The sequence below is a fragment of the Crassostrea angulata genome, chromosome 2 (genome assembly GCF_025612915.1).
Source record: "Crassostrea angulata isolate pt1a10 chromosome 2, ASM2561291v2, whole genome shotgun sequence".
NCBI classification, from domain to species: Eukaryota; Metazoa; Mollusca; class Bivalvia; order Ostreida; family Ostreidae; genus Magallana; species Magallana angulata.
In genome coordinates this window covers 41,387,905-41,415,574 of record NC_069112.1, presented here as the reverse complement: position 1 = coordinate 41,415,574, position 27,670 = coordinate 41,387,905, and the positions used below count along the sequence as shown (strand labels likewise).

The window sequence follows — 27,670 nt, the reverse complement described above, 5'->3', positions numbered from 1 at the left end:
CATTGAAATCATGTATCGCCAATTTTAGAGCAACAGTAAAAATAGTATAATCTTTTTAAAGAAACAAGAGGCCAATTGTCCTTAACGGTCATCTGAGTAGCAGATAACCCATACACAAACTTTTCGAAGAGTCTCACATATGCATTTAATTAATTAGGTTTCATTCTGGAGTAGAAAAATTGTAAATTTGTAATGACGACCAACTCCCTGCCTGAAATCTTTCTAAAACAACTATGAAACCTACAATTTTTACAAAAAGCTTTTAAAAAGATCTGGTCTACAAAATCATGACTTCAGTTTTCCTTTTAGGTGTGTGGGAGTAAAGAAGATAATTTTTTAATATTATATGCATTAACACCTATACTTCCATTTTGGCCATGCCCTAGACCAATATTCCAGGGGAAATTAAAATTAAAATTTCAGTAGAGGACTTCCTGGTTAACATAATATTATAAGTTAGATTTTAATACAGATGTGTGAGAAATAGAGAATAAATTTTTTAAACATTATATACATTTACACTATATTGCCATATTGCCCCCCCCCCCCCCACCCCATGTCCTGAACCCCTGACCCAGAGGCCATGAATTGCACAATTTAGGTAGAGGAGTTAGTGGACATCTTAACCATTTATTCAGTGTTTGCCCACATGTGTGGGAGTAGAAAAGAACATTTCTTAAAATTTAAAACATGTTTACCATATGGCCATATTGGCACCATCCTACAGCCTGAACCCCTTATAGAGGGGTCAATAATTTTAAAATGTTGGTAGAGGGCTTCATGGAGACTATAACCAGCATTTAGTATTTAACAAATATATATGGAAGTAGAGAAGATTTTCTAAGATTTAATACATGTTTACTATATGGCCATATTGGCCCCACCATAGAGCCTGAACACATGACCCAGGGGTCATGAATTTCACAATTTTGTTCGAGGGCTTCATGGACATCATAATCATGCATTTAGTTTTTAACAAATATATATGTGAGTATGTATGTAAGATTTAATACATTTTAACTATATGGCCATGTTGGCCCCATCCTAGAGCTTGAACACCTGAACCAGAGGCCATGAATTTCACATTTTTGGTAAAAGGCTTTATGGACATCATAACCATGCATTTAGTTTTTCCCTCACAAATGTGGAAGGAGAGAAGAATATTTATTAAAGTTTGGCTTTTTTGCATATTTGGCCCCGCCCGTGGCACCCCAGGGGTGGTAAGGCCATGAATCTCACAGTTGAGATTCTTCTTACCATAGAGATGCTTCACACAAAAAATGGTAACGATTGGCCTGGTAGTTTTCAAGAAGAAGTTAAAAATGTAAAATTGTTAACGCACGACGCACGACGACGGACGAAGAACAATTGCAATAGGTCACCAGAGTGACTCAGGTGACCTAAAATAGCTCAAAGCGTTAAAAGCAAAACACATTATAAGCAAACAGAATCAATATAACTAAACATAGAATGATGTTGTAAAAGGATGACGAATTAATTTTTAGGCAAACTTAAAATGTCACAAAATCATTTATGTTCAATGTGCATTTTCATAGAAGTTGTCGATCAATAGTATTCAGTGAAGAAATTCATATAAAAATGTTTATTTTCAATCCTGGCGTTATTGACCTTTGTCTGTTTATATAAGTTTCATGATATCATATTAAGTGTTTACTCTCTTGTAGCAAATCAAGTATGAGGAAGTTAATTAACGAATCCCATTGTGACCATGTATTGCTGATATATCTCTTTTTTACCCTTTTTTCGTACAGCATTATTAATGTACATTTTCTATGAGCCAAACTACTTCCAATGGTATTCTGAAAGTATGAAATATATAATTATCCTTCAAGACAAGTTTTAGCCATAGAATCAATTGATAATTTCATCGGTATTATTTGGAATGAAATTAGTCAGTGAATAATAATTCATAATAAAACAGCGTACTATTTTGTATTTTACACTAAAAATCAAAATATGCTAAGTATTTCTAAAGTGGTAGAGCAATATTGTTTGAAATAGACATATTAATTCTATCTTGCCTTACATCCTCCATCGCTATTAAATTGTAAAACAAGTTAAATTGTAGTTCATGTAGAACTGTTCGTTGTTTATCGTAAACCACCAATAAAAGAATGTTTTATCTGCAAATCAAAAAACAAAGAAATATTATACAATACTCCATTTTTAGGTAATACACGTGTGAGAGGGTGAATTATAATAATTATTAGAAGCATCTGTCGATTTCAAAGGACATTTTAGGCTAAGAATTTAAACTATTTAAGATGTGACTTACGTTTTCAGAATTTCCAACATATACACAGTGTGCTGGAAAACAAACCCGGCACCATGCTCTGATAACTTGACAGAAAATAGATAATATTGAAAGCTTGCATTAAATTGTTTAAATAACATTAGCGCCGATCCAACGACTTATAGAACATATTGTGCATTATACTCATTTCATGTCTTTTAAAGTCCGTATGTGTCTGTAATTAAATTAACATTTATGTGTAAACTATTAAAAATACTTTAATTATGCATTTTAATAATTCAAAACAAACAACAAGATAAGAGTATCTGAATTATACTTTTAAATCAACATTTAAGTGAACGTATAATTGATATAACAGTGAAATAGATGAATTCGTGAAATCCTGAAACATAAACATATTGATTAAAATTTTACAATTTATATAGAAATGTCTTTGATTGTAAAACTGTGTAAGAAGTTGGTAGCATACACCTTTTATCGAGACTGGCAACAACAGGAAAGACTGCTGTAACAAATTTGCATAACATTTTTTAACTGATTATTTGTTCTTACAGATTACAAAAAAGCATCATTACAAATTGCAATATTTTGATCAAAACTTACCTTGCCTTGTTATTTCAGTTTTTTTCTCAAGTCTTCTTTTTCACGGTTTATGCTCTGTTCATTGATTGTAAGGCATCTTTAACGCGCATAGAAATTCGCTGTCATTTTATTAGATTTGTTGTATAAAATACTATTATGATACATACCATCTTTGAGTGGTAGCTTGGATTGACCTATTATTTTCAAAGCTTGATGCGTTCAAACTAGCGGGGAAAAACATGATTTCAAATACATTGAATACATATTAAATACACCCGAACTTTATAATGTGGCACTTGGATCAAAAGATAAGTCATAAATTCTTTGACACAATCAGAAAAAAACCCAGTTTTACTAATTTTGTAGTTAAATTATGTTTAGATATATAGATTCTCCTGGAAAAAAAGTAAATATAACATATAATTTTGCGTTTTTTAAAAATATTTCTGATATCCAACTTTCTCCTTCCAAAGTAAACAAAGACCTATTATACATGCACTATTTTCTTTTCTTTAATCGTGGAATTTATTATTATGTAATCACTTTTTATTCTACTCAGTGTGTCTAGTATGCACCTTTGTTTCAAATCGTTATTAGAAATTAAAATATGCATTCCCATACATAAAATATATGTCGACAGACACAAATATATTGAGCATTTCTGCTTTAATTTTGCAATTATTTTTTATACTGATAATAAGATTTAAAAATGTTTCAAAAAAAGTCATTTTATTGAATTTTATGCCGCAAAAATGCCTACTCGCGTGTTTTACATTAGGCTCCTTTATAGCCAACATCACATCCAGTTAAGCAAGTACCATTAATCGGAAAGCAATATCTTTTGTTTCTACAGTGCCCGCATGTTTCATTGCATTCATATCCATAAAATCCTCTAAAATGATTATAGATGCAACAAAAGTCAAACAGTTGTTGCGTTTTAGCACAGGTTAATGCAGTAACAAGAATTGCATTGACTTGCATCAGTATTGTCTTACAGTCATAAATAACCTAAACATTAACGTTAGTAAACGTCATTTTTTCTCGTTAAATTGCAAGTCACTTTTATGCGTTTCAACTATAATTCTGACATTAAATTGACATCAGCTTGTTTCCTTTTGTTTTATGTTCTTTTTTTGAGTAAAAATAAATCAAAGGTTTCAATAAAACAAATTATAAAAATCCGTTTACAATGGCACTTGGTTTGATTTAGAAACATTATAACTTGATCGGACAAAAATAATTCCTCAAATTCAAATATAAATGATTATTTTGTAATTTCGTAATATCATCATTCCTATTTATATGAATCAAAGTTTACTTTTCTGCTTATTTTCGTTTTAAAGAAGATTACTGGATATTTTATAACACTTATGACAAATGAAGTTCATGTATTTACAGATACATCTCCGTTTTTTTTAAAGTTATCAACACTTTCCTATTAACCTGCTGTATATCTACTTAGTTGTCCTGATAACTTTCTACTCACGTGTTTTACACAGGTCCCCCTCGTACCCAGCATTGCATCCAGTGAAGCATGTTCCATTGATATGAGAACATTGACTTTCATTGAGACAGTTTCCACAGATTTCGTTGCAGTCAACGCCGAATGAACCACTGTCACAATCTTTTAAATGAAATGATATGAAATGACTCCAGCTTAATATTTTGAGAATGATATATAATGCTACCTTAAAATTAATGCACTTCGCTGTATATCATTGCAAAAGTTACATGTTGTTATGCCTTTATTACATGAAAGAATTTTAAAAAGTAACCAGGTGATCAGAAAAAAATTGAAGAATTTTGTTCCTCTGCTTGTACCTGGTTTTTTTTTTTCTTACCAGTTTTACATACGTCCCCTTTAAAACCAGCTTCACATTCAGTTAAGCATGCCCCATTGATAAGGGAACATTGGCTTACATCACGACAGTGTCCACATGTTTCATTGCATCTAATACCATACGATCCTCTATCACATTCTTTAATATAATTTACACATGTCCATCACAGTGCTGTGTCTCATATTCATAATTACCAAAAAAAATATTTGGTAAGCAGTGTGTTGAATGTTTTATCTACATATATTAGCCAAAGAAAACAAACAAAAACCTAAATTTTTAGCTATTTTTTTTTCTACTATTAACAAATTTTCCATAAACCAAATCAATAAACAACCATTATTTCCTCAAATGAACACTTTAAAAGAATGTATTGGCTTTACTAGACAACCCCTGTTATCATTTAGGTAGTCCTTCCATAACTATCATATTTCATATATAATAGATTGCAAGTTTGATAACTAAACTCTTAGTGTGATTTTTATGAGTTTATTAAATAATAAAGATTAACCTTTGAATTTAAAAAAAAAAAATAATAAATGTATCATATGTTGAAGCAATATTAAAGTATATTGAAAAAAATGTATTTAAATATCTTTCCTTAGTACAAGCAATTTTCTCAAATTTCTCTTGTTAAAAAGTTGCAAAAGCTTTTCCTTCCTTCGAATATCTAAAACAATTATAGTTTACCATACATATTTTCAGAAAGTTACATTTAAAAATGTTCATTAAGGCAGACAACTCTTTAGAAAATAGAAGTGCAAAAGCTCATTTAGCTCACTACATACATACAACCGAGGGATTTAAAAAAAAAAAACCAAAAAAAACTCGAGTTTGGTTAATGTCAGTCTTATAATAATTGTAGCTTTAACATTTGTATTTGATGAAGTAAAGATCAATCAAAATTGTTTATTTCGCCTTTGTTATGGATGGACTAACATAATACTACTAAGCCTAAATTTGGTCATCATCATTTTTTTATGAATCAGTGTTGAAGTTATTTTAGATATTGTTGTACATATAGCCTGCCTGAAAAAATTCCGCTCCAAACTTTAAATATTACAAACGCTACCTTCGTTGCAGTAATAACCTCTCCAGCCTGGGATGCATCCAGAGTCGCAAACGCCATTCACATTATTACATCCGGCACATGTTTCAATGCATTTTTCAGTACATTTATTTCCAAAATAACCACGTGGGCATGCTAGTAAAAATACAAGAAAATGTCTTTTTTACACAAGAAAACAGCTGTATCTGATTTAGACAAATATATAGATTTTTTTTGTTTCGCTTGTAACAACGTAGTGCAAACACACCACCCCCATGATCATAATAACTGGGCTTATTACGGGTCGCAACTGTTAAAAAATGCTGCACAAAGAAATACACTTTTCTCGTCGTCTGTAACGTTTGTTATAACGTTTGAAAAACCAGATGACCTTTGTAAACGAATTCACAGTCAGCATTCTAACGTTATAACCAAAAAAAAACAAACAAAACACCAAATGCAAGGGCTGCGCAGATCTTTTTAAAAGACAAAATACTGTTTTCAGTTTTGAGTTCCAAACTGGATTTCCTAAGTATACGTTGACAATTTAATGTTTGACATTTTAAACCAATACAATTTTGTACATGTTTTTTACCGCAACAATGTATGATACATGACCCACAAATGGAAGTGATTACTGGCCTTTTTTTATCACTTGCTAAACTACAGCCAATATACTGAAAACAAGCTATTGTTTGTTATATCAAAAATTCCGTGTTGCATATTTAAACCGGTATAATCTTTTTAACTGATAAAATCAAACTCGTTCTATGCTATAGCTGTTATTCCTTTAATGTCAATAACGAATTTGTAAGAAAATTTGTTAGAAATCCCAAAACAGACAGCCGAGAGTATTTCAAACTGTCGTACATTTTATAATCGATAGGACCATTAGTTACAAATATAAAGAGCATTGGTAAAACAAGGAATTGATCTTGTTTTTATCTTCACCACGCTGTTTCATACGACAACATGCAACCAAATACGCCTCTGACAAATCGAAATAAAAAAAAAATGAAATAAATTACATTTTCCGAACAGTTTGTTTTATTTTAGCAGTCCATTGGCGAGAATTTTAATAAATACTAGTGCAGTCACCATGTTAAAAAAATGTATGTTCTTTTATGAACTCTGCAATGTACACTATTCTTTAAAGGATTTAAACATTGCGTTGAATTCCATCAATGAGGTCTTATATTCACTTCGTTACAGTCGTAAACTTTAGAGCCGTGTTCGTCATATTCGGCGACTTTCTTTAGGTTTATATAAAGACTTTACTTGTATATAAAAAAAAATTCTCTATAGCCGTAAATTTGCTAAAGCCTGTTATATTCTGTAATTGCTGTGGAAAAAAGGACACATAACTGCACAATAACAATTCTTATTTAAAACATTTAAGGAAATTTTAAAAGTCAATATAGGAACTACTATAATCGTGAATTGCTTAAAATGTTCAGGTTTGTAGGGATATTGCTTCGTGTATTATCTTATATCTACAAAAAGATATAAACTTTATAACATTAATTTATTAATTCGATGATGATGTTAATTCCTGGATGAGAGGTACATGTACCAACGAATACCAAGAAAATTAAACCACTACGAAATCTAATAATCCCACAGTAATAAGCAAAGCAAATTATTTTATTTGGACTCGAATGGGTTCTAAAATTAATGTTTTCAATGTTTTTGATTTTTTAATCATCAGCACATACATGTACATGTATTTGACCTTTCATTATACACAATTAACAAAAATAAAAGACTTCAAAGTTTTCTTTTATTTTAATTTAATGATAAGGACATATATGCATATCACTTATTATTATATACAATTAACACAAATGTACACGTATATACATGTTTCACATGATTGCTTCAGATTTAAAATAAATATCCAAAAGATTGATAAATTTTACCAATGCATTTCGAACGTAGCCAATGCGTAATGAGGCCATATACAGGAATGTAGAAGTATAGGTAATCTTTGTCAATTGAAATAATTTCTTACCTAATTCACAGTGATGACCTTGGTACCCAGGCGTACATCCCTGGCAGGTGCCCGTTTCTATGTGACAGTACTGACAGTTAACGTCTGGACATGGAATGGAGCAGTTAGATCCGTAAAACCCTGTTGCTGGACATCCTGTACATCAAATGTTATTTATTACATATTTTTTTTTATTTTGATCAAATTTAATCAATTCTAAATGAAATAAGATACAAGAGGCGTTTATCTATGTGATTGTGTATATTGGTATGCATGAACGTTCATCGAGACATTTTCAAATTCATCCAGAAACGTATTAAAACATTTAGGACGAAATAGTTCAACTCCAAATTCCAAGAATACAAAAAGATGACGGGTCAATTATTACCGACCAATTCAAAATTCTAAATGAAATTAAAATGTTTTATGAAAATCTTTATAGAAAAAGAGAGACTATTTATACAGAGGATTTTCGATTAAAATTAAACAAATTTAATATAACTAAGTTAACAAAAGAAGAATCTGATAGTTTAGAGGGACCAATAAATAATACTGAAGTCTATAATTTTCTGAAAAAAATGAAGAATGACAAAAGTCCCTGCCCAGATGGTTTCACCTGTGAATTCTTTAAGTTTTTTTGGAAAGACATTGGGGTTTTTGTGACAATAATTCTTATGAAATAGGTGAATTCTCAGACCATAATAAACTTGGTATAATTACTTGTATACCAAAAGCAGGAAAACCTAAACAGTATTTGAAAAATTAGCGCCCTATAACCCTTTTAAATGTTGTCTATAAAATAGCATCAGGATGTATAGCAGAACGTATTAAAGTACACTTAGATAAACTAATAAGTACAGACCAAACTGGGTTCATTAAAGGAAGATTTATTGGAGAAAATATAAGACTAATCTATGACATTATACAATATACAGATTATAAACAAATTCCTGGACTGCTTATGCTAATAGATTTTGAAAAAGCTTTTGACACAATTTCCTGGGAATTTATCAATCAAACATAAGATTTTTTCAACTTTGGTAATAAGCTAAAAATAATGGATTAATAGATTTTATAAAGGAATAAAGTCATGTGTTTTACAGAATGGGCTTAGCTCAGATTACATATACCCTCAAAGAGGTTGCAGACAAGGAGATCCTATATCGCCCTATCTCTTTCTCCTCTGTGCAGAAATAAAGACATAACAGGTATTAAAATTGGAAATGTAGAATATAAGCTGTCCCAATATGCAGACGATACATCCCTTATTTCTGATGGCTCTCCCCTAACACTTGATTGCATTCTAAGAGAATTAGACTTCTTTGAAAATATATCTGGTCTTAAAATTAATTTCCAAAAAACAAAAATGGTATGGATAGGTAGCAAACAATTTTCTAAAGATGTTTTTCACCATAGTCGATGGAAGCTAGAATGGAACAACACAGCATTTGACCTTCTCGGAATTAAATTTTCAATTAATCTTGAAGAAATGTCCGAGCTAAACTATTCTCCTAAATTATCAGAAATTAATAAAATAATGAATCAATGGAAACACAGAAATCTAACACCGATAGGGAGACTTAAAATAATAAAATCATTAATTATACCAAAATTAAATCACTTAATATTAAGTATACCCAATCCAGATACAAACTTGATAAAAAAGTTGGAAAATGATTTGTACCACTTTCTATGGGGATGCAACATGCATAAAATAAAGAAAAACACTGTAATACAAGATTATAAATATGGAGGGCTAAAAATGATTGATGACCCAGCATTTATCATTGCCCTAAAATCCAGCTGGATAAAAAGATTAATTAATTCTAATGCAAAATGGGTAAAACTTTTAGAAACAACCTTAGAAATTGAAATATCAGATTTATGGAAAAGAGGATTAGATTTTACTTTTGAAATGATTAGAAAAATACCAAATCTATTTTGGAAAGAAGTGTTACTTAACTGGGCAAAAGTAATAAAATCAACAAGTAAACAAACTGAAAAACAATTTAATAATGAACTTTTATGGGACAACCCAAACATTCTGATAGGAAATTCCTCAGTATTTAAAAGAAAATATTTTAGAGTAGGGTTCACACTAACTAGTGATCTGTTTGACTGTAATGGGAATTTTCTTAGCTTAGAAATACTAAATAACATGAAAGTGAATACAAATTTTATTGAATATGCAGGTTTAAAAAAAGCAGTAAAAAAACACATAGATAATACAGATATGAGCAAAGAACATGGACCTAAAATTCCAAACTCTATTTATCTTTTTTATAGGAATACAAAAGGATGTAAGGAAATGTATAACATTTTAATTGAAAATAAAAAAAAGAACCGATAACATCATCAATTAGATGGAGAGATCTTGGAGAAAATTTCACCGATCTAGAATGGAATAGAATCGACTGTCTCTGTTTTAAAGCGGTCCAAGAAAGTAAAGTCAACTGGCTTCAATATCAAATTTTACATAGAATTATACCTACAAATTATTATCTGCACAAGTTGAAATTAATTTATTCTCCCTTATGTAGCTTCTGTAAAACAAATATTGAAACAATTGATCATCTTTTTTATGAATGTTTTTATGTAAAAGAACTATGGTGTAATATTGAAGAATGGTTTTTAAATCAATTTGATATTTCCATAGTTTTTGATAGGAAATCTGTTTTATTTGGTAAATTTCTAAAACAAAGCATCTATAAAATGTATAATTTGATATCGATGGTTATTAAATGGTATATTTTTGCTACCAAATATAACAAAAACCCTCATCTAAGTTTTGAATTGGTAAAACAAATAATAAAAAACAGGATTCTGCTTGAAAAATATATGCTATTGAAAAACTGTAGATACTCAGATTATGAAAACCACTGGCAAACAATTTGTGAGAAATTATAACAAGTTTTATGACATCTGTGATTGCTTAAACTATTCTTTCTTTTTTTGTATTATATTGAGTTGTGAACAAATATAATGATAATGTACCCCCCCCCCCTTTTGTATTTTTGTATCTTCTTCTGTATCTCGCTTTTTCTCTTTTCATTTACTGCTATTATCTATTTATTTATTTAAAAAAAAAAAAAAAAAAAAAAAAAAAAACACGTTTTCACACTACACGGATAATATGTTTCCTGTATATTAATAAGATATTACAATATGTAGAATCTTGAAATGTATGAAATATGTCTGAAATATGTGTGTATGTGGATTTATGTGTAAACAAAAAAAAAAAAATAACAAAAAAAAAAAATAGTTCTACTCTTAAACCCCTGTTGCTGGACAACCATTAAAAAAAATACATAATGAGTTAAACAACATTTCTTGCAAAGGTCAAACACCTTGACTATGTATCGTGTTTTAAGTACACGAGCAGGATTGATACGAGTTTATATCTGAATTTGTAGGGACACTTGAGATGCATTTTAGGTGACTGTGTGACTTTCGAAAAAAAAAACAATTAGGGGTCAATTGGTTTTAATGTGATTAATTGTGATTCTTGGTAAATTGCGAAATATTCATTTAATGGATACTATTTCTATTTGCGTATTGACAATAATGAACTGTTTAATAGAAATATACGTACTTAGTGTTCATAAGACAATGCATGTGCATGATGAATACCGTAATAAAAGTTTAAAAGTTCAACATTATGCATTCCATTAGTTTAAAGAAAGTCAAAATAAAAAAGTAGAAACGGACAAGTAAATATATGCATATCTAAGAACAACGGTTTGGACGATGTGTAGCAAAGAGCATTCCCGTGTACTTGAAAACATTTGGAACAGTTAACTATATATTTACATAATCATATTAAAAAAATAATAATAATGATGAGTACTCAGTGCATGTAATCTAAATAGTGTGTACTTTTCTAGGTACATGTATTCAAATAACAAGAAATCATTGTACAGCCATTATTCACGTTTCTTTCCATGTAAATCAAAAACAATAAAATTAAGCTTGAGTCAAAAGTATAGCACGGCGATGTTTTCATTTTCCTGGCTAGCAAGTAGTATATGAACCGAGACACTCTGATGATACACGTGTGATAAACCAGTTATGAGCTTCACTTTTATCAAGCTTAAAAAAAAAAGGGTGTACATGTAAATGGAAATCATGACACGGTGTACAGACAAAATGTTCATTGGTAAAAAAAAATGATGATGCATTAATGGTAAAACAAATCAATGCATATCCAGTAAATGACTATCGTAACATACAGATCCGTCTCTTCAAATTAAAGACTATGACCTAACATCTTCGCTAGCCACGGATTTTTTGTATCCACTCCGCACCCTATAAACCTTTGGCAAATATCATTAGGTTTATAGGGAGCTACATTACCCCCTCCTAACATACATGTAACATCCATGGTCCTTACAGTAAGAGGATTTGCCATTCATTAAATTTGTTACTAAATGAAATATTTGAAATGCAATGGTCAATCCTGTCATAAAATAATCTTTATTCTGATTAAATAGCAAAAGGTTTCTTTGTGCCTAGTTTTAATAATTCACATCGATAATTAAATTGCTGATCATAACACTTGACTATTTTTTTCCAGGGGGGGGGGGGGGTTCCTAGATAAAATAGACACTTTAAATGAATGAAGAAAACATTCAATAATTTCATTCAAGTGGACAACACGTTGTCCCATTACTGATTTAATCCATAGGGTCTACACTCTGGTTTTTTGTTTTGTGTTTTGACAATAAAGGTAAAAATGTGACCAAAAATGAAATGTATTAACCATTTTTTCAAAGGTTCTTGAAATTATAAAGAATACTAACCATACACTTCCACTTCACAGAGGTAACTCTCTACTTTACGTTCAAAACCGTCAGGGTAGACGACTCCTGGTAGTCTCTCGTTGTAGTAAATGACATATTGTCCATGAACAGAACAGTTTGTTGTGAAGACAGAAGGAATTGTGTTTCTTGTGAAGTTGTCGTCCTTGAAACACAACGTTCCCTGTAATCTATCCGTAGTATTGGAGACATACACGGAGAATCCAAGAATAAAGCCTGATACCACTTCCCGATACCGAGAATCTGTAAGTGATGTTATCGATAAAATGATAAAACAAGATGACACGATTTTATTCTAGACTGGTAACTACTAAAACGTTAAATATCAACTACATTCTAGGCGATAAAAAGTACACATTCTCCATGCACCTATCAATTAAAATATCTAAATGGTTTAAAACTCGCTTATATGGAAAATATATGCAAGTTTCATATATCTGTCGTTTATAATAATGCCAACGTTTCGTAACATCAAAAATAACCGACGGGGCCAAACCCTGAGAAATCTCTGAGAAAAAAACCCAGAAAAAAAAACAAGTTACGTAGTATTCAACCATTTCAATATATCAACAAAATCATGATATGTATATTAACCATTTTAACAGATTTTATTAAAAACACTGGTTGCCCCCTTGAAATTAAAAAAAATATATAAAGAGTAACATAAATTATTCAGCAGGTATCATACATGGTTGTCGTTATAGAAAGAAATGTTGGTGAAATAAAACATACTTGAATAATTAGTCAGTGTAATATAGGCCTATTGCATGAGAGGGTGTGTGGCGATCAGGGCTGTCTAAACCTTCCTTTAAAAACTTAGCACGCCTAATCCTAACAGTAAAGAACCTGAAAAAGGCACCTAACACCTTCTTGTTTAACAAAAAATCACTTGAACCTTTAGGTACACATGTGAAGATAATATAATTGATAACCGTGGTGGGTAGATAATATGAAACATTTATCAAGTTAATCTAAAATTCCCAATCACTTGAATATCTGACCCTGAAAAAAAACTGCATATGATTTAGAGGAACTTACATATGAAGGTTTCTTTATCGTGCTAGCGCATTCTTTAACACAATATCTTATATTGGAAATCATTGGTTTGTTTTAATAAACACCAGGATGTTAGTGCTATCGAGATCATTTTCAAGATTTGTGCTATATATATCATTTTCAGAAATAAATATACCTATTTGTCGCTCATACTTCGGAAAAAAACCAATGTAATTTACAGAAGGTAAAACTAAAATCTGACCATACAAGAGGCACTCTAAAACACGCCATGAAGTATACCGTAATAGTAAGAATCATATATTTACATACAGTAATTCTATCTGGTCGCCATGTTAGTCATGAATATATGTTGGAGATTGTTTGTGTTAATCTGCATTTTGGGGATTAAAGTATACTTAAATACTATCTGGAAAAAAGGTTAACACAAAAATTATCATTAGGTTTCTACGTTGTCTACCTGCTATGAATCGATAAAGTGCGGTTTTAGACAAGTCTGCTTTGTTATAACTTTGCGCGAACTGTTGTTGTATAATTTTGATAGCATTGAATATTTCCGCTATTACACAATCTTTATTATTGAAAATTCCTTACCGTTCACACCGTTTCATTTTTACTTTAGTCATGCGTTGATGTATTTACATAAATGGAGGATTGACAAAATCGTCAATTGAGATTCAGAACCTTAAGGTCCGGTTTTCAGCTTGCAGTTTTCAGGTATTTTACTAAAGCTACATATTATTCTGTTCAATAAACGTAAGTCTGTTATAAACTTAAAATGATTTTCTCGGACGCGTTTTATAATATATGAAATGAAATGAAAAAGTGCAGGATGATCAAACTGTCGTTTTTTAGGAAATACTGTTCATGTTCATTGCAGCCTTTGAAACTTTTTTTTCTCCAGTTTCTATTACACTAAAACCAAAAAAAATGTTCCGGTATTGCATCTTTTAAACTAACAGGTAAAATCATATAAAGATTTAGTATTCTGGTAAAACATGTCAGTAAAAGCATATAATTATGCGTGATGACAGTTTATACCACAGAGGCTATCATTTCCTAGATACATAATGACTGTGACTATACCATAGTTGTCCGTCCCGAAGTATATAGTGATGTGATGTATACTGTGGATGCTGATCAGGTTCACCCACCAGGTGATGGTTTCTCTATTATATGATACAGCACATTGGCCACCGTCAAAGCTCAGGTTAGATTTACGTCCGTCCACAGCGTTACTGGCGTCAAATCTGTCCTTACCTAGTTTGTATTGACGGTATGGGTACTCCTGGAATGCAGGTTTATTAAGGGCAACGTTCACTGTCAACAAACACACAACACATAATAAATAACATTATTTACATTTACAAAATTGAGTGCGTTCATTTTAACTAACATTTACTTATCAGCGATCTTCATAAACAAAAACAATTAATGTGTGATTTTATTTGATTTGTCCGAACAGTTGTCATTTCAAATTATTTTAAAAGTCTAATCTTATATATGATTTTAAAGAAAACCTGAATGTAGCAAAAACATTGTTTGATATGAATAACTCTACCGAACAATAATTAATTATGATATTTTTTATTGTAATATATTTATAAATTATATTTAGTGATGAACAATACCGGTAGATAACCGCCTTAATTAGAATGCTGTTTTTGTAAAAAGGAAAATTACACTATACACTAGCTTTTTCATTAAATATTAAATGACGAGTGCATTATATACATGTAAACTCACCATACGCCCGTGAAATCGCAAACACTTCAATCAATAAAAACATGGACAACATATCTATAGGTAAATACATCTAGTGAAGATTAATTATACTCTACAACGTATATGATTTTGCTGGAATACATTTCACAGTTACTCTTTTATGTGGAAATTAATGAAAACAAATACCGGATACAAAAACTTCAGATAATATCGAATTTGCATTATGGAAGGATTGACGAGGGATCATTAATGTTTGAAGAGATTGGCCAGGTCACCACTGGTATCCGGTTTAAGCACTTGAATATGAAAACAATACTTCCGACGCTTGTTAGCGACACACGTTCATTGAATCTCTCAAAAGCTTATTTCGATGTGATTGTTTAAATTTTGATTTACTTTCTATAAAAAAAATAAAGGTTCATCATTCCTTGCACATGATCTATGGCCATCACTGACCACTGTCAAAGCTCAGGTCAGATTTACGTCCGTCAACAGCGTTACCGTCATATCTGTCGTCACTTGGTGACAGAGGGTACTGCTGGTACTGTACGTCAATATTTTGTGTGATCGTTTAGTACACGAAATACAAGGACACATTTTATGGTTAATTAAAAACCCTGTGGAAATATGTGTATAATTTATACTCTATTCAAACATCTAACAACAGGATATGATTCTAATTAGTAAATACTCGCAATTTGATACAAGGCAGACTAGCGTGAGATTTAGACGCCACGGCGATTAATGATTGTATGGCTTCAAATGTGCCATGATATGTTATAATCTCTCTCTCTCTCTCTTTTCTCTCTCTCTCTCTCTCTCTCTCTCTCTCTCTCTCTCTCTCTCTCTCTCTCTGTACGAATTATATATACAATTTAAAGTGTATGATATTTGAGTTCTAGTAATTTCATGGTATTTTCCATCTGTTTGCTCAAGAAACACAATGTTATATTAAAGATTCCTTCTCTGGCTTCTCTGGTTACTGCATGGAACTTTTTGATATTTTAACTGAGAGCTGCTTATATCAAGGTACGATATAAAACATTAGATAAAAACTATTTTCTTTTTGGGGAAAAACACACACATTTCTGAATTATAGCGAGCGCAGCTCGCCGGCGCGCAGCGCCGGCGCGAAGCGAGCTCTACCGGCAAGGCGTGTGTGAATAGAAAATTCGGACTAGTTGCACATTCATTCAACGGATTTTTTTGGCTCAGTAAATCGGACCAGTAATGCATCGTTTTAATCGTCCCAGTAGTTCCCTGTAATCATGGCAATTTTTATCACTTCACACTCTCACGAGAATCCGCAAGACAAATTTAGACAGTAAAAACAATAACGATGTAAGCGACATACAGTCAATGTTACCTCTAAAGTTCACCTCAGTACACTTTCAATCAAAAATAATCGTGTGACGTCACAAACGTTTACACATTGATCCGATATATTTTTTCGGAGTCAGTAAATTTTGACCCACAATTCATAGTACCAATGGTTTCCAACCTCACGTTCCAACATCACGTTCTCCCGAGAATCAAAGTAAAACCTTTGAAAAGCTTATAAGATGTGTAATTTTAAGAACATCATGCTTTTTAAGTAAATAAAACAGTATACTTCGCATACTTTTATTTCTCAGGGGAGTTTTAAAGAGTAAGACGACACTTAACCAACGTCAGCTTTGACGTCACAATAAGCACTGATAAGGGGAAATTACTCTAATTGAAGTTATTGTAAATCTGCTGAAATCCTCTCAAAATCTTGCAAAGGCTAAGATAAAGAACAGCTGACGAATAAGGACATTTCTTCAGATACAGGAAACAGTTGTAAATTGCACTAATTTGGATGAATGCTCACAAATATTTTATTCACTATAATTACGGTAATTTCCTGAAACGTAACGTTATACGTAGCATCGCCTTTTTTTAAAGGGGGTGGGTGGGTGGATGGCAGCCTCATCCAAAAAATCTTTGCAAGCAAAAAGAAAAATAAATCATGAAAATTCTAATCCTTCAGCTCTTTAGCAGTTCAATGGTTTCTTTATTTTAACTTACATTTATTACATGCGGGGGGGGGGGGGGGGGGGGGTGGGGACAACACCATGTTCTTTTAACATGATAAGCAAATATTTTTAAGCGTAAACTAAAAATAAAATTAAACATTAATTATTTTTTTTTAAGTGGAGGGGCAAATCCATGGTAAGTCGATTTTCTATGTATAAATTGACAAAAATGAAAAAAAATTTAGCATGGGGGAAGCTCTATGATGAGTCAAGTTTTATATGAAAGTTTAAGAAAAAATGTCTACTGCAAAAAAAAAGGGGGAAATCAATCAATCAATCATAATCACAATCACTTTAAAAGAGGAGAGGAAAATGCAGTGCAATGAATATTTATATATTAAAATCTTTATTATTTAACAACATTGTATCTGAGATTAAACTATTGTTCTACATATAAATAAATAAATTATAACAAATCTTATAAACTATGAATAATGAAAATTTACTGAAAAATAGGTATGTTTTATTTTTTGGCATTCAAATTTCACGTTGTTAATTTTATTTTATTAATTTATTATAATTCATAGTTTGATCACATGCTGTGCTCGCCCCAACGGTCGCACCGTAAAACATATTAAGTTTTAATTTGCAAACATTGCATTACACATGTGACAACTTATACATCTATAGGGCGAACTTTTAAAAAAGTGAGATATATGAACAGTCCCTTCAACGTTCTACTGTCCCACTTGAACGATGAGTTAACGGTGAGCGCACTCTGAGCGTACGTCGAGCTGACTCTTGGCGAGCGGTGAGCGCACGCTGAACAGAATTTGGTGAACGCTAATGAACGGTGAACGATGAGCGAACACAGAGCGCTAACCGAGCGCAAAGTGAACGATGACGCACTGTAAACAACATTTGCACGCTTTGTGAACGCAAGATGAATTATTTATTCAGAGTGCCTCGGGGTTATCATTACATTGTATTTCGTCGGTAAAGAAAAAAAAATCGCTAATAAACTAAATGTAACAGTGCTGCTATGTTGAAAATGGACAAAGCAATCCTATCCTTTCCTATCCAATATCCTACTAATAATATTTATATGATCCTTTTCTATCTTATACCATGTCATTTTTGTTTAGGAATTACGGTTAAAAATATCCAGATTTAAGAAAAAAAAATTATTTAATAGGTATTTCCGAATAGTCATTTTTACGGTATTTTTCCCTGGTTCGTTCGAAGCACAATAATGTTTTGCAGATTCCTGTATCTGATTGCTGCCCTTTTCTTCAATTGTATTGTAACAGAGAGCTACTTATATCAAGCTACAATCACAATCATTATACAAAAACTATTCGTTTCTTAAACAAAAAATAACAAAACATTTCTGAGTTAATTTATTACATGCCGACTTTGCATTTAAAGGAAAGAAAAATTACAAATCTTTGGCGCGGATTTGATACAAGACAAGTATCGATTTACTATAGCATTGAATCATGATTTTTTGAAGTATACACTCTCATAACTGCAGCGGTGTGTGCATACAAATTGAGTAACGCGCGTTAGCGCGTTATAAAAATTTGTATGCACACACCGCTGCAGTTATGAGAGTGTATACTTCAAAAAATCATGATTTAATGCTTATATTTACATTTTTTTTAACTTCTTGCCTTGTCTGCAAATGTGATTCATACCTTAAAATTCCTATCTTATCCTAAGGGTAAGTTAATATTAATGGAAGAGCCACAGTAACAGCCATAAGCGTGAACTTTGATTTTCGCTTGTGACGTTGCAGTTTACAGCGTTCAACGTTTGTGACGTCATAATAAAACTCGTCAATTTGACCTTTGACTACTTGTTGCATTTAGAGGCATTTAAACATCACGGAATTTAATGGAAAAACACAGTAGAATGTAAATATAAAGAAATAGTATATCTAAAATTGATGGTGAAATGGTGGCTAAAGCAATGGGATAGGTATTTCGTTTCTCCATCATTTACATTGCTATTTCGTCTATTCTGAAATAAGGCAACATGTTGGTCAGAAAATGTTTGAAATTCATTGTAAAATAAGTGTATAACAATGGAATTAGAGTTACAGCTAAAAACAAACAAATGTCATGATTTAAACAGGTATAAAGAAACAGATCTTACAGGAAAATAATATCAAGATTGAATTCCTAGACTAGGATAAAAACTAAACATGATATATCATTCAAACAATTTAAAAAATGGCAAAAAAAAATAATAATAAAAAAGAAAACATAAATTACTATATAATTTTAAAAAAAATGGACAGCAATCAAAATTCATACAAATGGTTTTAAAACATGGTTTTCAGCCATTAATTTATATTTAAATCTTATCAAATGTATGTTTACTAACGTTGCTTCAAGGAAGCTCCAATTAAGTCATAATGCTTTCAGAAATCCCATTGTTATACATGGGTCGTACTTTTGTATTATTATAAACACCGGAAACAGTGAATACATTTTATTTCAGTTTAAGTTAAACAAATGTAATCCTATCTGTGTTGCATGTACAAAACAGTTACTGTATGTAATACAGTTCCCCTACAGGTTATTTTACTACAATGTATATCAACGTGTTTAGATTTAAATTGTCGTCTTTCTTAAAAAAATAGTATTATTTACTGATAAAATTAATTAAAGATTATTAATCATCAACAGACTATCAAATTAAGCAAGCTTCATAAACACTCTAAAATATAATTAAATAATTTCAAATCCACGATAATTTTGTCAATTACATTATTACATGCAATTTCATGCTATTAATTCCATTCAATTTAGTTTACTTTAGTAAACAATAATTCAACCAGTATCATCACGTTCAATTTCAAGTCTGAAGTACATTTTTTCTATAACATTTTTATCTTATTAAATATCTTTGTTTTTGTGGATAAGAAGAGATCGCACCTGAATAAAAGTATACCTTTACTTATTGCTATTTGCCGTGTGTCATACCGTATAAACTTATTAAACATTTTCAGACGAGTTACTTTTCCAACAACACAAACCAATTTCAAACAGGTAAAAAAGACACATAATTTAATGACCCCTTTTTAAGCTTTTACCCTGGAGAAAATAATGGAATTCGAAAGAAATTGAGAATATATGATATTTTTAGAATATATTGAAATATATTCAACTGGTTTTAATTAAAGGCAAACTCAATTACCAATTACTTTCAATCATTTAAAAAAAATGTATTTAATTATGCTCAATTACATTTTTTTTAATTGAGCAATCCCTGAATAATACGTCAATATTTTGTGTGATCGTTTGGTACACGAAGTACAAGGAAACACTTTATGGATAATTAAAAATCGTCAGGAAATTTATGTTTAATTAATAATGTTTTCAAACATCTAACAACAGGATATGATTCTAATTAGTAAGTACTCGCAATTTGATATAAGGTATACTAGCGTGACTTTTAGACCTCACGGCGATTATTGATTGTATGGCTCCAAATGCGCCATGATATGTAAACTCTCTCTCTCTCTCTCTCTCTCTCTCTCTCTCTCTCTCTTCTCTCTCTCTCTCTCTAAATGTAAAAATTATATCTAAATTTTAAATAAGTATTTTTTATTTGAGAACTAGTAATTTTACGGCATTTTCCCTCTGTTTGCTGAAGACCCTTTCTAATTTTGTAACTGAGAGCTGCTAATATCAAGGTACGATAAAAAAATATTAGACAAAAACTATTTTCTTTTTTGTTTTGAAAAATACACACACATTTCTGAATTATACGTTTTAAATTGCAAACATTGCATTTTAAATTTGACAACTTATACATCTATAGGGCGAACTTAAACAAAAAGAGAGATATGTACAGTCCCTGAAACGTTCTACTATCCCACTTAAACGATGAGTTAACGGTGAGCGCACTCTGAGCGTACGTCGAGCGGACTCTGAGCGAACGGTAAGCGCACGTTGAACAGAATTTGGTGAACGCTAATGAACGGTGAACGATGACCGAGCGCAGAGCGCAAGAGGAGCGCAAAGCGAAAGGTGAACGCACAGCAAACAATATGTGAACGCAAGATTTACTAGATGCTGTCATTAGACAGTAATATCCGCACCAAGTGTTTGCCACTAAATAACACTGTTTTGTACCAGTTTAATAAAAACATGAAAACCACGTGCAAGTTCTGGTAATGCATTTGAATCTGACATTCTGAGAATAATTCCACATACGTTTCAGCTTTTCTGGCCGATTGTTTTCTGAGAGGATTTTTCAAGATTTTCTTTTTATTTTTATGTATAATGTTGACACCCCCCCCCCCCCCCCATTGTGGCTCCACCCAACCTGAGGGTCATGATTTTCACAACATTAAATTTACATCCTGAGTATGATTTAAAATAAATTTAAGCTTTCCTGTGCACATGGTTTTTGAGAAGAAAGTTTTTAAATATTTTTAATTATTTTTAATAATTCCTGATCATTTCCCCTTTTAAAAAAGCGTGATAATTTTTTACAACTTTTATTTCCCTTTGCCTAAGAATGCTTTTAAAGTTGGCCCAGTAGTTTTTGAGAAGTTGAAAATGTGAAAGGTATACAGACAGACAGACAGACAGACAGAAGGACAACAGAAAAAAGTGTGATCAGAAAAGCGCAAAGTATCATAATGCAAAATAAAAATTTCAGGGAATATAAAACATAAGTTATGTTAAATCACAAAACATAATATAGAAGTACATTAAAATGTACAAAAGTTCATCTTCTTAATATCAATGGGTTTAAACAAACTACATTCTCTTAAAAAGTCCTCTAAACGCCTCTTTTATGATAGGTTCATTATGTCTTTAAATCTCTAATTACCAAGTAAACATCGGCTAAAACAAAGGGCTCTTTCTTCTTGGAAGGGTTGTGTCTAATTGGGTGGAGGGGTTAGGGGCAGACGATACACGAGCAAATTAGACCAGGTTAAAAGATAATTCATCACGAAAACATGTAGTTGAGTATTAATCAGGATCCATTAACATATGTTCCAATTCTTTGTTGAGTAAACATTATTCAGACCGCAAAACTGCTTGATCAAATTTGTGGTACATGTGCTGGAACATATGGCAGATTTTATTATCATTGCGATTTAATTATTTCCTTAAATATCCATGTATAAAAACGCTTTGGGTTTCGTTAAGGAATAATAACCTTGGACTTTTCATCTGATTGGACCTTAGTAGAGATATATCGGTATTGTTATACCTGCATGACATACGTACATGTACACTTATCAGAAGACAAACAAATACTGACATATACAATTAAAAAAATCTGAATATCGGTATATACTTACACAATTTATAAGAATCTCAATTGTCTTTTATTTTGCCTTAAAAGTTCTACTTAATTTGTTTTTTAGCATTGCTCTTTTTCTATGAATATTCTATATAATGTTCTTTTTAAAAAACGCATAATTATTATAGGTAACTTACTTGATATTCTCTCTGTGGTAATTACTTCTGATCATTCCTCAAAACATCGTTATCATATTTTCATATTTATAGGATACATGGTCTCCCTGTGAGACAAAAATAGCAAAATGTGTCAGGTAAGAAAGAAGAACTGATCACTGTTTCTATAATTAGGTTAGATTAAATTATGATTCTTGTTTATAATATATTACTGTTAATGATAAACTCAGAAGATGTTATTTTTGTAAAAAAAAAACAAAAAACCATTACCCTCAGGATCCAAAAATATTTTCTCCGATTCAGACGATCTATGTTCTTATATCAGTTCTTATATCAGTGAATATATTTCTCTCATGTTCAGGTCGCCAAGACTTTTTAAGTGCATATTTACATTTTTATTTTCAAGACAAAAGACAAAACTTGTAGAAAAGGAAAAGATTCATATTAATGTGAACACTAGTTATCACTGTTTTACCTACTATTGTCAACAAAGTCAACCGAGAAAAAGAATAGATAGCAATAATTTGAAGTTTTTGGTAAAAGCGGCAATTGACGCATAGAGAGAATTTACAATAGTTACGCAGTACGCTTAAATCCGTTAAAAATACCCCCATGCGTATGGCAAAAAGCACAAAAACTTAATTATAGTAAATGAACCATTTGCATATTTTGTACACATGTGTTTTGTTTGACTTGGGCTTTTTATTTATGTAAATTGAGATAAATCGTTGAAGCCATTGGAAGTAAAAGAAGTAGACATGGTCCAAACAAAAAATAACAACGTTAAACAATAACATCTATAACCATCAACAAGTCACATTTGATATCACATTATATAAGTATCCTCACTGTCTAATATGAACAGAACATATCAACTTTGGTTTCGTTTTGTTACTTTTAACAACCTACGTTTCAGTCATAGATTGTGCAGTGCTCAAAACGATATTTTATACGTGCATCCTTCATAATCATGTATGATCATCAGCATATAATGTCATTGTTTCCCAAGTATTACACTACTAAAAAACAATTACTTACCATACCTTTCCCAAAACTGCCGTCATTACAATGATATCAGCTAATATGTTGTTAATTGTTACATTGCGCATTACAAGCACCATTCGCGGTCTTCTTCTTCATTTTGTTTTTCATTTTAATTGTACACAAAATATACAGTACGGTTAGCAAAAAAAAAATCGTAAAATATCATATACCATAAGTTAAATTGATTCGTATATCAGCGATACATAGTGAGATCGGATTAAAGATTGTAAACATTTATGAATATTATATACGTACTTACCTGCTTCGGGGACGAAAGCAAGTTTATATTTCCCCAAAACATAAACTATTTCACCTGGCGACGTCGTGAAAAATAATTGCTTTTGGGGGGAACATAAACTTTCTATTGTCCGCATTATGAGAAAATATATAGCTTTTATTATGAAGATAACTTTATTTGTCATCGATTCATGTTTTTATATTTAACAAATAAGAGTTATCGAACTTTGAATTTGATTAAGCAACTTGAATTAAACTAGGCGTTTTCCTATATTAAAACCGAGAGAACTCAAATGCTGTGGATGTAAAGTTTAGATAACTATACACCATGGGCAAAGAGCATGATTATCGAATAGCAGATTTTTCCCTCGTTATTTAACATAAAGAACATTAAAACAGATTGAATGGAATATTAATAAGTCAAATCTCTAAAGAATCTAATACAAGTAGTATTGATAAATTTGAAAATCTGACATAAAAAACACACACAGTAAATGTCATTTAAATTAAAAAAAAGATAAAACAAATTGTGTGCAACTTACGCTGTTTGATTTTATTTTGCTTTAATGACCATAATAAAGGTATATTACTCAAAAACAAACACTAAAAATATATTGTTAATATCCGTTCTATTGGACTTACCTTGATTTCTCTGTACTTTCTTCTTTTGTTATTGACAATTTCAAATTTACATAAGTATTAACAATGCGGTGTAAAAACATATGAATAATTTATCTATCTATCTATCTATCTATCTATCTATCTATCTATCTATCTATCTATCTATCTATCTATCTATCTATCTCTCTATCTCTCTATCTATCTATCTATCTATCTATCTTTCTATTTATCTATCTATGCATAAATTTAGAGATGTTCTATGTACTCACGTATGTTACACAATTCTCCTTCATAACCTTTTATCACATTCAGTTTAGCATCTTCAATTAATACGGAAGTACTGACTTACGCTACTACAATGTACGTTTGCCACAAATAAAACGTAAATGTGTTTATGTTATTACTACTACATTTTTAATTGCATCGCATAATAAAAAAACAAAAAATGTTTTTACCATATGTTTCCGTTTGATTTTTTACGATATCATTTTTATAATAATAAGTTGCTAGTTTGGTGTTTGTCTACTCACGTGATTTACATAAGTCCCCTTCATAACCATCATCACATCCAGTCAAGCAAGAGCCATTGACATTGGAGCATTGTTTTACATCACGACAGTGTCCGCATGTTTTATTACATTCAAAACCATACGATCCTTTGTCACATTCTTAAACGGTAAAAAGGAATAGAAATATATTAATTATAAATTCTTTGTGTAATGCATGATGGCGCACAAACAGTATATTTGGTTTAATGTTCTGTAATGCATGCAATGGTCATTATATGCTATCTGATGTTTATGCGTTGCTATGAAATTATCATGATTTGCTATGGAAAATGTTATGATGAATTGAATTAAGGACGACGGACCCAATTCGCTTTTACAATAGTGATTTTAATAAAAATATTATATGAGTTAAAAAATGAAAGATATAATAAAAGAAATAAAAAAAATAAATAAAAAAATAAAATTTGTATAGGGACCATTTCAAAAACTGTGTGCGTCTTTTTCAGTTGAACACAATGGAAAAAGCGTTCTTGTGAGAGAAAAAAATATTCTTTTGCAAATTCTTCAATATTTTGTCTATTCATATTTAATGATTGTGACGGAATATTGATATTTCAATGTTCGTTATAAGTATACCTTTTATATCTGCGCAAACGAAATGGGGTTTGTCATTCTTAAATGCCCAATGACACTTTGTGATATTATATGCAACCACTTTTGACCAAAACAAGCTTCGATTGCAGAAGTTTTGAACATTTCCAGGTACATCCTTAAAATAATTTAACATTAATCTGCACTTCAAGTAACTATGTTTTTATTTGAACCCCCCCCCCCAAAAAAAAAAGTTTTATAAAATTGTAATGAAAAAATGACAATGACATACTATGAACCATCTCAAAAATCGATCAAACAAAGTCCAAATTCCAGGTGCCTAGTTTACTTGTTTTACTTCTCTTTTTCAATTGAACATACAGCGTTTTTGTGAGAGAAAGAATATTCTTAAAGTTGTAAATGATAAATAATATGAGTTTTAATGCAAATATTTTCTTCCAAATACACCATTACGTTCATTTATTATATACATGTTATCTGTTCTTATAAATGAAGACAGTACAATTGGAAAATGTCTGCACTAGAGTAACTGCTTATACCTTTGGTATTTTAACACGTGTAAGACGATGTCTTAAAACTATAATTGAATTATAAATGATGAAGGATGATTGTAAAATCAATTTAAAAACACCTTTAAACTTTGATCACCAAGCCTGAAAAAGCAAAAAAAAAAAAAAGGGAGTAAAGAGGTGGATACCCTTTGGCGGATCAAAGTCAATAGGGGTTTGTAACAAAAGTGTACACTTGCAATGGAATAAAGTCGTAAAGGATTAATATAATACGCATGGATTCATTTAGCGTATACACATAAAGAAAGATTTGACAAACTTTAAAATAAATAAGGTCAATTCGTTTCTTTAATGCGCGATTTTTGTTTTGATGGAAATTAACTTTTAGAACGGGGTAACCAATAATTCAGGTTGACTTAATAACATCTTGGCGGAGAGTATGCAAGTTCATCATGCCTCGGACAAGTACTTTGGCTGGTACAAATTTGGTTCAAAAACATGCAAAAAGATGCATACTCTCGCGTTCTTGCAGAGCAAAAATATAGTTTAAATTGCAAAACACTGAACTGTATACCGCAAAAAAGAGTCAAAAGCCGAAAAGTTTTATTTTTTTCCAGTCAGATGTATAAACTAGGATTTAGGCCTCATGTAATCAATTTCTGTGAATAATTTCATTCTGTCCACTTCTCTAAATATCCTGCCTGTTGCAATAAATTTTTCAAATTTCAAAAATAGGTTACGAATATTAATTATGAAAAAAAAAATAGATAGAATAGAGAATATACCCCAAAAAAGAAAAATAATAAACCTAGAGAGCTCATTACCATGTAAAATGTTATTTCCCCAGCACAAGCACAAAATATAAGTTAGTTATCTTTCTTTAATACCAACAACTATTTTCCGGGATTCAGTAAACTGTTGAATTACTTATTATCATAAAATTTATGAATAGACATTCAAAATTGTGCTGGAATTTTATAGGATGTTTTGCTTTGCCAAGTTATGCTACGCTAAATGCATAACGAATAAAAATTAATTATATGTTATGAAAGTACGACGGTATCTAATCAGATTATATTATTTATTAATATGTGCTACGAGGTCTAATGTCAAGCCATTTAATGGTGCATATATACATTAATTGTTTATATAAACAAACAAATCCGACAAAAACAAGAGGCCCAGGGGCCACATCGCTCACCTGAGCAACAATTGCCTTAATTCTGATCAAATTAGCATTACAGTATCAAAATATCTTGACAACTAAGTACAATAGATCTTGCTAAAAAAAAACTTGAAAATCTGCCAATTTTTATCCACTTCAAAGTCTTATAAGTTTTATTAATGTTTTTGTTGCCAACACGTAACGAAGCCAGATCCACGCATACAAACGTATGGAAAATAT

The 27,670-nt window shown here is 31.0% G+C and overlaps 1 pseudogene; it reads right to left on the bottom strand.

Moving 5' to 3' along the window:
• The window catches only part of LOC128174339 (multiple epidermal growth factor-like domains protein 6), a 228,694-nt pseudogene that overhangs the window by 83,301 nt on the left and 117,723 nt on the right, over nucleotides 1-27,670 (bottom strand).